Source organism: Rattus norvegicus, assembly GCF_036323735.1.
Source record: "Rattus norvegicus strain BN/NHsdMcwi chromosome Y unlocalized genomic scaffold, GRCr8 chrY_unlocalized_9, whole genome shotgun sequence".
NCBI classification, from domain to species: domain Eukaryota; kingdom Metazoa; phylum Chordata; class Mammalia; order Rodentia; family Muridae; genus Rattus; species Rattus norvegicus.
The window spans coordinates 750,736-762,364 of record NW_026947412.1 but is presented as its reverse complement, the minus strand read 5'-3'; the positions used below and the strand labels follow the sequence as shown (position 1 = coordinate 762,364).

Below are 11,629 nucleotides of genomic sequence, written 5' to 3'. Positions count from 1 at the left end.
GTCCTTTTGTTGTTGAATAGAGGCCACTAATACTTAACGGTATTAATGACCAGTGATATTAACTTCATGCTATTTTGATGTTGTGGGTGCAGGGTTTTCTTGCTTGCATGTATTTTGGTTTTTTGTTTTTTTTTTGGTGGGATGTTTGAGTGTGTATGTTAGTATAAAATCTGTTCTGTAGGGTGAATGATTTTTTTTTTGTTTGCATGTTGTTTTTGTTTTTTTCGGGGGGGGGGGTTGTTAGAGCATGCAGGCGAGTACTTCCGTAGGTTATGCTGTGTAATTTTTAATTTCTAGTCGGAGGTTGGGATGGTTCAAATTCTGAAAATCCATCAGTATAATCCACTATAAGTGAAACTGAAGGAAAAATTACATGATAATCTCATTAGATGCAGAAAAAGCAATTCCAGCCCCACTTCATGATAAAAGAGTGTGAGTGATAAGGGAGACAAGTCCTATGGAGAAACATAGTAAAAGCAAGGGAGAGGAAACCTGTAATGACCGTCAAGCTAAATATAAAGAAACTTAAAACAATTAATTAAAGTGAAGGACAAGGTAAGGCTGCCCACTCTCCCTATTCAGTATAGTATTTGAAATTCTATCCAGGGTAAAAGCATGGTTCAAATTTGGTTCTGACATGGAGTATTGCCAAGTACTGTGAAGGAGGAATGGCACAACATTTTAAAAATCCTGGGGTATGGCCCACTCTTTAGAACAGCCTCATTGCTCTTTGGTGAGTCATAGCCCCAAGGACCAACTGTACTGAGAACTTCATGCAGCGTTTCGCTCGGTTGTTCCCCTCATATCTCTCTAATTCTAAGAAGTACATAAAAATCCTCCTGGAGCTTACCACCACTCAGGGAGCAACATCATTGGCATTTGCAATAATATTGGTCGAGGTCTTTTAGGAATTTCCTCTGTGGAAGACCAGTGCTTCCACCATCACCAAAGGAAATGTAGAATAATTAGTGACGACCAGCACCCTTAAAAAGCATTTGGAAAAATAAAATTGTTTGTTAAGCTGGCTAACATGTTTTAACTACTGCCTCTGATGTAAAAAAAAATTACGTAACAATTTGAAGTTCGAAAAGACAGGGACTTTTTAAGGCCAGGGATCAAGAACAATGGTGGCACAGGCTAATGGTGTGACTGTAACACATGCTGGACTGTTGAGGACTGATTTCTGTCCCAGTTGTACCCTCAGCTCCCTGATAGGATTTAATAAGGATTGACAATCACAGGTGTGCATTCTGATCATTTAAAGTAGATATGACATTTTTATACACATATTTAGATTTGTGCTTTTTAAAAGATTCTTATTAGAGTACTTTTAAAGATAAATGATACAATATCAACCATTTCTCTGTAAATTCAAAATGCTGCCTACAGTGAATGGAAACCGAATGAGAAAACTACTTTGCTTACTCTTTGTTACTCTATAACAAATTGCTTACTTATGAGCCTTGTTGGCCTTGGGAGTAATTTGTTTATTTTACGTGTACTATGTAATATTTCTTCTCATACACTATCACTCTTTTCAGCATCAAGCATGAGAAGAAACTAGAACATTATCACATTTGCAGTTTTACTTGGCTTGAAAGATTTCACTAGGATATCAAAGTTATTTGCTGTGGTTTGCCCTGAAGTTATCTGTATTTTGATGCTAATTCCACTGCCCCAAGGACAGCTGCCTACTCATGTACTCAGAACTCAGGTGACTTCACCAAAACCACCTCCCCATTGAATTTGTAAAGTACAGGTGTGGGGCAGGTACATGATAGATGGAGGCTTTGGGAGTAATTTGTTTTCTTTACTTGTACTATGTAAAGAACTTTTCTTTACCATGTAAAGAAGGAGGTCATTGGAGGAGAAGGAAGAATGGGTGATAGAGATGTTTGAAGAAAGAGGAGGAGACTGGAGGAAAAAGGGGAGATAGGAAGAGGAGAGGGTGAGAAGTCATGGCAGGTGAGGTTACGATTATGGTCTGTGTATTTACAGGTTATTATTAATGTTCCTAAGGGATGGATGGTAAAGGGCTTTGTATATTTAAGTGCGCAATTATATCTTAGCAATTGGGTCAAAATTTTTGTGATGTGTGTTTTCTATGTGAGGGATTGAGTATAGGAAAGTGTGTGGCGGCAAGGGACACTGGGCTGACAGGGAGTAGGGATGTGTTTTCACCAAGATATCTACCTATTATATTAGGACACTACGGTGCTAGTGATAGCATGGTAAAAGACAAGTTTTCTTTTTTTTTTACAACAACAGATGGCAAAACAAGGTGATGGGCAAGAATCCACTAGTAATCAAAAAGTTGAGAGAACCTTTTTATTTTCTAAGTAAGAGGACACCTGTGCCATATTAATTCTTGATAACTTAAGAGCAGAATATAAAACAAAAATGGGGAAGCAGCAAGGGCTGACAGGCTGTTGGTCCCCTGCTGTGTGATAAGTAATGGCAGTTCAGAGAGTTAAAAGATTAAAGCTGCTTTTTAATGAGAGTTGTTTAGTAAGTCTTTCAGGATACACATTTTCTTTTTAACATGGGCTCCACAGGGGAATTTTGTGTGGAAATCCTAGTTACACAAGATACTTCTTCTATTAAGGTATTTTTAACAAGTGATTAAGTTTTATTTAAGAAAGAAGAGAGTAGAGAGATTACCTGAATCAGGTGGGGATTTTCATCTACTGCTCAGAACTTAGGGAAAAATTAGGCACTACCAAGTAGAGAGTTTTGATGAAATGTCTGTAACAACAGGGAAAGTGAATGCAGACATATATTGTAGAAGTTATTAACGATAAAGAAAAATCTGTGGCTTCAGGTAGAGAGCTTAACAGACTGAGATATTTTGGGCAAAAGTCCTTGTTTGAAGTTTTCTTATTGATATTAGAATTGATAGAAGGTATTTGATTAGTTTTATGAATTATCCCACTATATGGCTCGTTGATGACGCCTAGCGATGATTTGTGGTTACTTTTGATATTTACAACAATAGCAAGTTCAAATTCTCTTAACATGGGCTCCATGGGAACTTTGGGTTTATTTCCTGATATCACCAAGTACTGAGTTATATCAGACTCATTTTATACATAAATTCCTTTTTTAAAAATTGTTTAATCTTCAGGATGGGTGTGACTTTGAGTTTTATGCTTATATTATTACTCTGGGAGAGAGTGCAAGATACAAGCTTCTCTGGTTTCAGATTAAGAAACAGAGTATTTTGGAAGAAAGATTTTGTCCTTGTGTTTTTAAAAATTGTGATTAGGATTCTGGAAACCTCACAGAGTCATACTGATCAGGTTTGATATCAGTAGACGGCTATCAAATATATATTCGGGAGAATCAAACAAAAGATATATCGATTCTTAACCTTTTTCCTGAGAGTTGTATTTTGTAGAGTGTACCTACTTGGAATCCTGGTTTCAGTGAATTCCAGCTGGGTCCAGTCAGGACATATCGGCTATCGCATTTGTTTCATTTTTCCTACCCCCTACACCTAAGGATATCTCAACGCCCATGTACAACTTGAAGAAGTTATGTTGGATCCGTTGTCTCAATTACCTGGAATTTGTGGGGTGGAGCTGGAAGTGGTTATTCTAAAGATGTTTTTATAAAGAATTGAAAATTGGTTGAAATTTAGCAGGGAGGAATAAGCTAGATTTAGTTACAGTCATAATCGTATTTGGTAACTAAGCTTAATCTTATCTTTGTTTGGGTATAGAAATAATTTGAAAAAATTTTAAAATTACAAGAGCCAGTTCTATTATTTTTGTCATTACACACTTCTGAGTTGATTAAACCTGTGAGTTAAGATTGAAATATTAAAGTCATGCATCTGACTTTGTAAGAGTACTATCAAGAAAAAATTAAGATATAAAGACAACAGTCCAGATTGTCTTAGATAGATAGATGCTTTTCAAAAATGTAAGAAATCCACAAAATTTGAGATTTAAAGTTATTACTTATCTTTTGTTGAGTCATATCTTCTCCTAACTGTTCCCCTTTGGCAAATTTAATGAAGAATTTGAACATCTCTACCTCCAAATGAGGCAATACTTTGTGGCTAGGCAGTCACTGGAAAAAAATGCCTGTTTCATATGCAGATTAATACTATCCAGAAAAGGACAAATTATGCAGAGGATTTGAGGGATAAACCCTGCCAATACAGGGTAATCAGCCCTTCCAAGTCCGCCTTTCAATAGGCTGTCAGTTGATCTTGTGTCAGAAGGCTGAAGACTTAAGCTCACATGTTGCTAACAGGGGATTGTGCTATTGGAGATTTGTCTCTACAACCTCTCAGTTCTAGAAGCCCTCTAAGACATCCTATGTGTATAGATATTTGGTCACTTTCAGATTTCTGACGGGGTAGGAGACTGATTATAGCCTCATTGCTTATCAGGCTGTATAACTCTGAATATACATATTTTACTGGATAGTTATCAGATAGTATACAAGCTAGCCAAGACATTATATAGATTTTAAGCCTTTCTGAAGCTGGAATGAAGAACTAAATGCTCTTTCTAACTGATATAGTGACAGACTGGGTTTTGAGTATATCAAATGCTTTATAAATTGTAGAATAGTAATAATCTTACTCAATTGATATATATATAAATGAAAAGTCTGTTTAACTGGACAAAAAGGGGGAAACGTTGTTTACACTAAAGTTATCTGTATTTTAATGCTAATCCACTGCTCCAAGGACAGCTGCCTTGTCCTGTACTCAGAACTCAGGTGAATTCTACAGAACAGCTTTCACATTAAATTTGTGAAGTACAGGTGAGGGGCAGGTACAGGATAGAAGCAGGCCTATCATTGGAAGAGAAGGAAGTATGGGCAGGAATGAAGTTTGAAGGAAGTAGAAGAGACTAGAGGAAAAAGGAGAGACAGGAAGAGGAGAGGGTGAGAAGCCATGGCAGGTGAATTTAAGATACTGCTCTGTGTATTTACTGGTTGTTATTATTGTCCCTAAGGTATGGATCGTACCAGGCTTTGTATGCTTATGTGGGCTACTATATCTTATCAATTGGGTCAAAGATTATTGTGTTGTGTGTTCTTTCATGTGAGGTTTTGAGTGTAAAAACATGTGTGGCAATAAGAGACACTGGGCAGCTGAGGAGTGGTGATGTATTCAACCAAGATATCTAGCAGAGACTTGGGAAACTACAGTGCCAGAGATAGCGGGATATAAGACAACTTTTTTATTTTTATATTTTTGCAACAACACATTCACTTCTGTATTTGACATGCTCTTTTTGTGTCACTTAGGGAAGATCTATATCTGGTTCCTGACAGAATGTGCTTCTTAGGTTCATCAATCTTATCTAGTTATCTAGTTTTGGTGGCTGCATATATATATATATATATATATATATATATATATATATATATATATATATATATATATCGGTGGTTCCTACAACTATGAGATTACGTGCAATTTTAACATGGATTCTGAGCAGGTATGTCAAGAAGGTAGAATCCACAAACGGCAATGCCAAATAGACTCGCTCCTATTCTTATGACCCTAATGAAGTTGAGGTTTCATTGGACCTCTAGTTCTTCCCTCCCTGTCAATCCTCCTGTATCTTATCTTTGGCGTGAAGAAAGAATCATTTTAAAACATCCAAAACCCTGAAATCTCACCCTTGGAACACGACAAGGTTGATATTACAGAGATCATATCTAATGGGACTACATAGTCCACGCTGTCCTTTGATTTACTCAGGCAGTTATTTCTTTGCATAAAATAAAAATTTGGGAGTTTATCATTTTAAGTAGGTACACAATATTTACACTGTTAAATTCACTTCATAGCTTAGCCACGTTTGTTGCCAAAATCATTGCCAAAAAACTGGAATTTGAAAACAGAATACTTGAGTACACATTCAGGAATATCTATAAAGACCCCTTTCAAGGAATGAACAATTAGAAAATGAAATACAATATTCACTCAATTAAACATCTGTAAAGAAAAAATGGCCTGTGGGAAACAGGGAAAAAATAGGAAATTGATCTGTTTGTCAGAGGAATGGAACTGGGAATAGAATTATTATCCAAAAGAATCTCCTACATCCCATGTTCCTAGATCTTTTCTACTCAATACAAGCCCCTAACTGAGTTTCTCCATGTAGAGCCTGTAACCACTGATGAAGAAAAGAGAAGTTTCCAGCTGTAGAGAGATGTAGTACATAAATGTTACCAATGTGTCACAGTAGACATTCCTGGAAAAGGCAAACTCGAATCTGGTCAATGTAAGGAAAGCTATTTAGGAGGTAGGCCATGGCAGTTCTCACTGACATCATCATTTGACCCTCCCTGAAAAATTTCTTGTACCCTGGAGAGCCCTAATTTTGTGATGTCACAAAAAACTGCATCACATATATTCCTGCAGTACCTCTAGGGATTACTAAGTGGCCTCTATTTCAGTGCAAACAGCCATTTGGGAAAGAGAACAAAGAGGATGTATATAACAAAAATGAGTAGAAGAAAGTTGGCTTTCTGTTTTAGTTTGAAAAAAATGAAAAAAATATGTGGTACATGGGAAAGTGCAGTGAGTGCCGTGTAGGGTTTGTGAGGGTTCACTGAACACATGAGCCTTCCACATATGGGATTCAGGAAGTGGGAGCCTCTTAGTAGCAACTGGATTTCCTTGCTTGTTATGGTTCCTGAAAGTCAGAGGTTTTTTTTATCATTAATTTCATTATTCCAAAAGTCAGGTGTTGGGATGGGTACAGCTTTTTTTTTTTTTTTTTTTTTTTTTTTTTGAGAGCACATGGCTTCTATTTTTTCTTCCAGAAGGAAAAAGTCCTGAGGAGGAAGGGAAAGACAAGTATTGTATCCTCAGCTCAGAGTAAACTCCTTCGTGTACATGATTTCTACACTGTAGTTTGTGTCTGACACTGATATCTGGGAGGGAGAAATGCTTCTAGTTCAGACTTAATCATATCAGTCTTTCCACTAGTGTTATGCTGACTACCATTCCCTAACAGTGTCCCTCTAGATTTCTGAATCAATATGTCTGATTACCTTGCAGTTTTATTTACTTTTATCTCTTTCATAATTTTTTTTAATTTAAGCTAATTTTAATATTTTTTTGGATATTTCTATATCTACATTTAAATGTTATTTCTTTTCCCAGTTTCCTCTCCATAAGAGACCTAAATGTTTCCATTCCTTGACATTTAAACCACCCTTACTCTCCCTTGACATATCCTTGAACTGGGAGTCAAACCTAGGGAGGACCAAGGTCCTCTCCTTCCTTTGGTGTCCACCAATGCCATCCTCTGCTACATATGCAGTTGGAGCAATAGGTCTGTCCATGTACAGTCTTTGATTATCTGTATAGTACCAGAAAGTTCTTGTTAATTGTTCTGATGGGGTTGATAGCCTCTTCAGCTCTTGTAATCCTTTCTGAAAATTTATCAACAAGAGGTCCGTTTACAATTCTCTGGTTTGCCACTAGCATTCACTTCGGTAACTGACATGCTCTAGTTGTGTCTCTCAGGGAAGATCTATAAACTGTTACTGGCAGCATGCACTTCTTAGCTTTATTAATCTGAATCGTATCTAGTTTTGGTGTCTGATCTATTTATTTATCTATCTATCTATCTATCTATCTATCTATCTATCTATCTATCTATCTATCTATGCATATATTTATCTATCTATCTCTGCCTCTGTCTCTAGCTCTATCTCTTCTCTATCTTTATATATCTATATCTATTTATCTATATCTATTTTTATATATATGTACATATATTTGATGGCTTATACATCTATGAAATTAGTTGAAATTTTAACATGGATTCTGAGGTCCTAGGTCAAGAATGGAGAATCCACAAATGCCAATACCAAATATACTCCCGCCTGTTCTTATGCGCCTATCGAAGTTGAGCTTTTACTGGGCCTCAAGGCATTCCTCTCCCTTCCCATCATCCTGTATCTTTTGTATGGCCTGAATAAAGAATCATGGTAAAGTATCTAAAAGCCTGAAGTCTCACCCTTGGAACACAGGAAGGTAGATATTCCAGAAATGATACCTAATGGGACTACAGAACCGCATGCTATAGTCCATGCTGTCCTTTGATTTACTGATGTCTGGTAATTTTTGCATAAAATAAAAATTTGGGAGTTTATCACTTGAAGTAGGAACACAATATTTACACTATTACATTCACTCTTTAGCTTGAGCAGCTTTGTTGCGAAAATCATTGCAAAAAACTAGAATTGCAAAACAGAATTTTTGAGTACATATTCAGGAATATCTATAATGTGCCCTATCAAGGAATGAACAATTAGAAAATGAAATACAAAATCCACTCAATTAAATATCTGTAGGGAAACAATGGCCTTTGGGAAACAGATAGAACTTAGGAAATTGAACTGTTTGTCACAGGAATGGAACTGGGAATAAAATTATAATCCAGAAGATTGTCCTACATCCCATGTTCCTAGATCTTTTCTACACATGCAAAACCCGTAATAACTTTCTCCATTCAGAGCATGTAACCACTAATAAAGCAAAGAGAACTGTCTAGCTTTAGAGTGATGTTCTACATAAATGTGTCCACTGTGTCAAAGGAGACACACCTGGAAAGGTCACCTTAGAATCTGGTCAATATAAAGAAAGCTCTTTAGCAGGTAGGCCATGGCAGTTCTCAGTGACATCATCATTAGGCTGGCCCTGAAAAATCTCTTGTATACTGGAGATCCCTAGCTTCTCCTGTGATGTCACAGTGTTTTCCAGACTGCAACTGCCTCTCAGACATTCATTCAGTACCTCTAGGATTTATTAATTGGCTTTTATTTCAGTGTAAACAGCTATTTGTGAGGAAGATCAAAGAAGATGTAGATATCAGAGATGGGGAGAAGGAAGTTGGCCTAGGAAGTTTTAGTTCAAAAAACGAAGAAATATGTGGTACATGGGAAAGCACAAGGAGTGCTGTGTAGGGGTTGTGAGGGTTCACTGAACACATAGCCTTGATATGAGCCTTCCCCATATGGGATTCAGGAGGTGGGAGCCTCTCGGTAGCATCTGGATTTCATTGCTTGTTATGGTTCCTGGAAGTCAGAGGTTGTTTATCATTAATTTCTTTATTCCAAAAGTCAGGTATTCGGAAGTTTACAGTTGTTTTTCTGAGAGTTAATGGCTTTCATTCTTTTTCCCCAGGAAAAATAGTCCTGAGGAAGGAGGGACAACAAGTATTGTATTGTCATGTCATCTCAAGGTAAACTCCTCCTTGATTTGGATTCCTATAGTGCACTTTGTTTCTGACACAGATATCTGGGACAGAGATGTGCATCTAGTTCAGACATCATCATCTCAGTCTTTCCACTAGTATTTCTCTGATTACCATTCCCTGACAGTTACCCTTTAGATTTCTGTATCAATATGTGTGATTCATTGACAGTTTTCTTTTCTTTTAACTCTATCATTTCTTTAGGAATTTTTATTGCGTTTCTAATTGGATACTTCTATATTTACATTTCAAATGTAATTTCCTTTCTCAGTTTCCTGTCCATAAGAGCCCTAACCTGTCCCCCTCCCCTTTTTCAATAACCCCTCTTACTGCCTCTTGACAGTCCATTGAACTGGGAATCAAATCTAGGGAGGACCAAGGGCCTCTTTTTTCATTGGTGTCACGAAGGCCATCTTCTGCTACATTTGCAGTTGGAGACATTGGTCTGCCCATGAGCAGTCTTTGAATATTGATTTAGTACTAGAAAGGTTTCGTGTATTGGCATTGTCCTTGTGGGGATTAAAGCCCCATTCAGATCTTGTAATCCTTTCTCAACATTTACCAACAAGAAGTCCATTTTCAGTTCATGGGTTTGCCACTATCATTTACCTCTGTATTTCACATACTCTAGCAGTGTCTCTCAGGAAATGTCTATATCTGATTCCTGGCCGATTGCACTTCTTAGGTTCATCAATTTTATATCATTTTGGTGCCAGATGTGTGTGTGTATATATATATATATACTTTTGGTGGCTCCTACAGCTAGGTGGTTCGGTGGAATATTAACATAGAATCTGCCAAACTAGGTCAAGAATGTAGAATTCAGAAATGACAATGTCAAATAGACTCCCTCCTGTATTATGAACATATTGAGTTTGAGGTTTGACTGATAAACATGTCATTCTTCTCCTTGCCTATCCTCCGGTATCTAAGGTTTCTACTTAAGGACGAATAATGATAAAACATCCAAAACCCTTAATTCTGGCCATGGGAACACAGGAAGATAGGTAGTGCAGAATTGATATCAAATGGGACTAGAGAACCGAATTCTGTAGTCCATGTTGCCCTTTGCTTTTCTGATGCCTGGTAATTTTTACAAAAAAGAAGCTTTTAGGAGTTTATTAATTGAAGTGAGTACACAGTACTCACACTGTTATGCTCACTCTATAGCTGGGCACACTTTGTTGCCAAAATCACTTTGTTGCAGATAATGGAATAGGAAAAAAGAATTTTTCAGTACACATTCAGGAATATTTATGAAGTCCCCTGTCAAGGAAAGTACAATAAGAAAGTGATATACAATATTCATTTAATTAAAGGTCTGTAGGGAAAATACTGGCCTTTGTGATACATAGATAACCAAGAAAATTGAACTCTATATCTCAGGAATGAACCTGAGAAAAATAATATTATCTAGAAGAATCTTCTACACTAGATGTTCCAAAATCTTTTCTACCCATGCCAAGCCACTGACTACCTTTCTCCATCCCAAGTTTGTAACTGCTAATAAAGCAAGGAGAAGTCTCTAGCTTTAGAGAGATGGAGTACATAAAGGTTTCTACTGTGTCACATGAGACATACGTGGAATGGGCACCCTTGAATCTGGTCAATGTAAGGAAAGATGTTTAACAGGTAAGCCATGGCACATCACAATGACATAAACAGTAGGCCCTCCCTGAAACATCTATTGAAACCTGGAGAGGACTAGCTTCTTCTGTGATGTCACAAGTGTTGTCGTGACTGCAACTCCCTTCAGATATCCCTTCAGTACCTCTAGTGTTTACTAATTTAACTCTAATCGAGAGTAAACAGTCATTGTGGAGTGAGAAGGAAGAGGATGATGAGATCAGAGATGGGAAGAAGGAAGGTGGTCTTCTGTCTTGTTATAAAAAAAGGATGAAATACATGGTACTTCGGAAAGCTCAGTGAGTCCTTGTAGGAGTTGAGTTGGATCACTGAAGAGATAGACTTGTTCTGAGCCTTCTGCATATGGGAATCTAGAGCTGCGAGCCTCTCAGAAACATCTGGACTTCGCAGTTCTTATGGCTCCTGGAAGTCAGAGTTTTTATATCATTCATTTCTTTATTCCAAATGCCAAGAATTTGGAAGGTAACAGATGTTTTACTGAGAGCTCATTGCATTTATTCTTTTTGTCAATTATAAAAAGGTCCTAAGTAAGAAATAAAAGGCAAGTATTGTGTCCTCTGCTCAGAGTAAACTTCTCCATGCTTTGGATACCAATAGTGCAGTTTCTCTCTTACACTAATATCTTGGAGAGAGAAGTGCTTCTAGTTGAGACTTCATGATCTCAGACTTTCCACTAGTATTTCCACTGACTAACACTTTAGATTTCTGAGTCAATTGGTGAGATATACTTGCCGGATTCC

The 11,629-nt window shown here is 37.2% G+C and overlaps 1 long non-coding RNA gene across 2 annotated transcripts in view; it reads left to right on the top strand.

Moving 5' to 3' along the window:
- The window catches only part of LOC134484805 (uncharacterized), a 68,461-nt gene that overhangs the window by 25,288 nt on the left and 31,544 nt on the right, over positions 1–11,629 (top strand). The window contains exon 2 of one of the 2 annotated variants that reach the window (XR_010062613.1): positions 9,173–9,230. This is a non-coding gene — a long non-coding RNA (uncharacterized LOC134484805). Of the gene's footprint in view, positions 1–9,172; positions 9,231–10,008; positions 11,168–11,629 lie in introns of those variants that run through there. The other variant, XR_010062614.1, reaches the window with a different exon arrangement.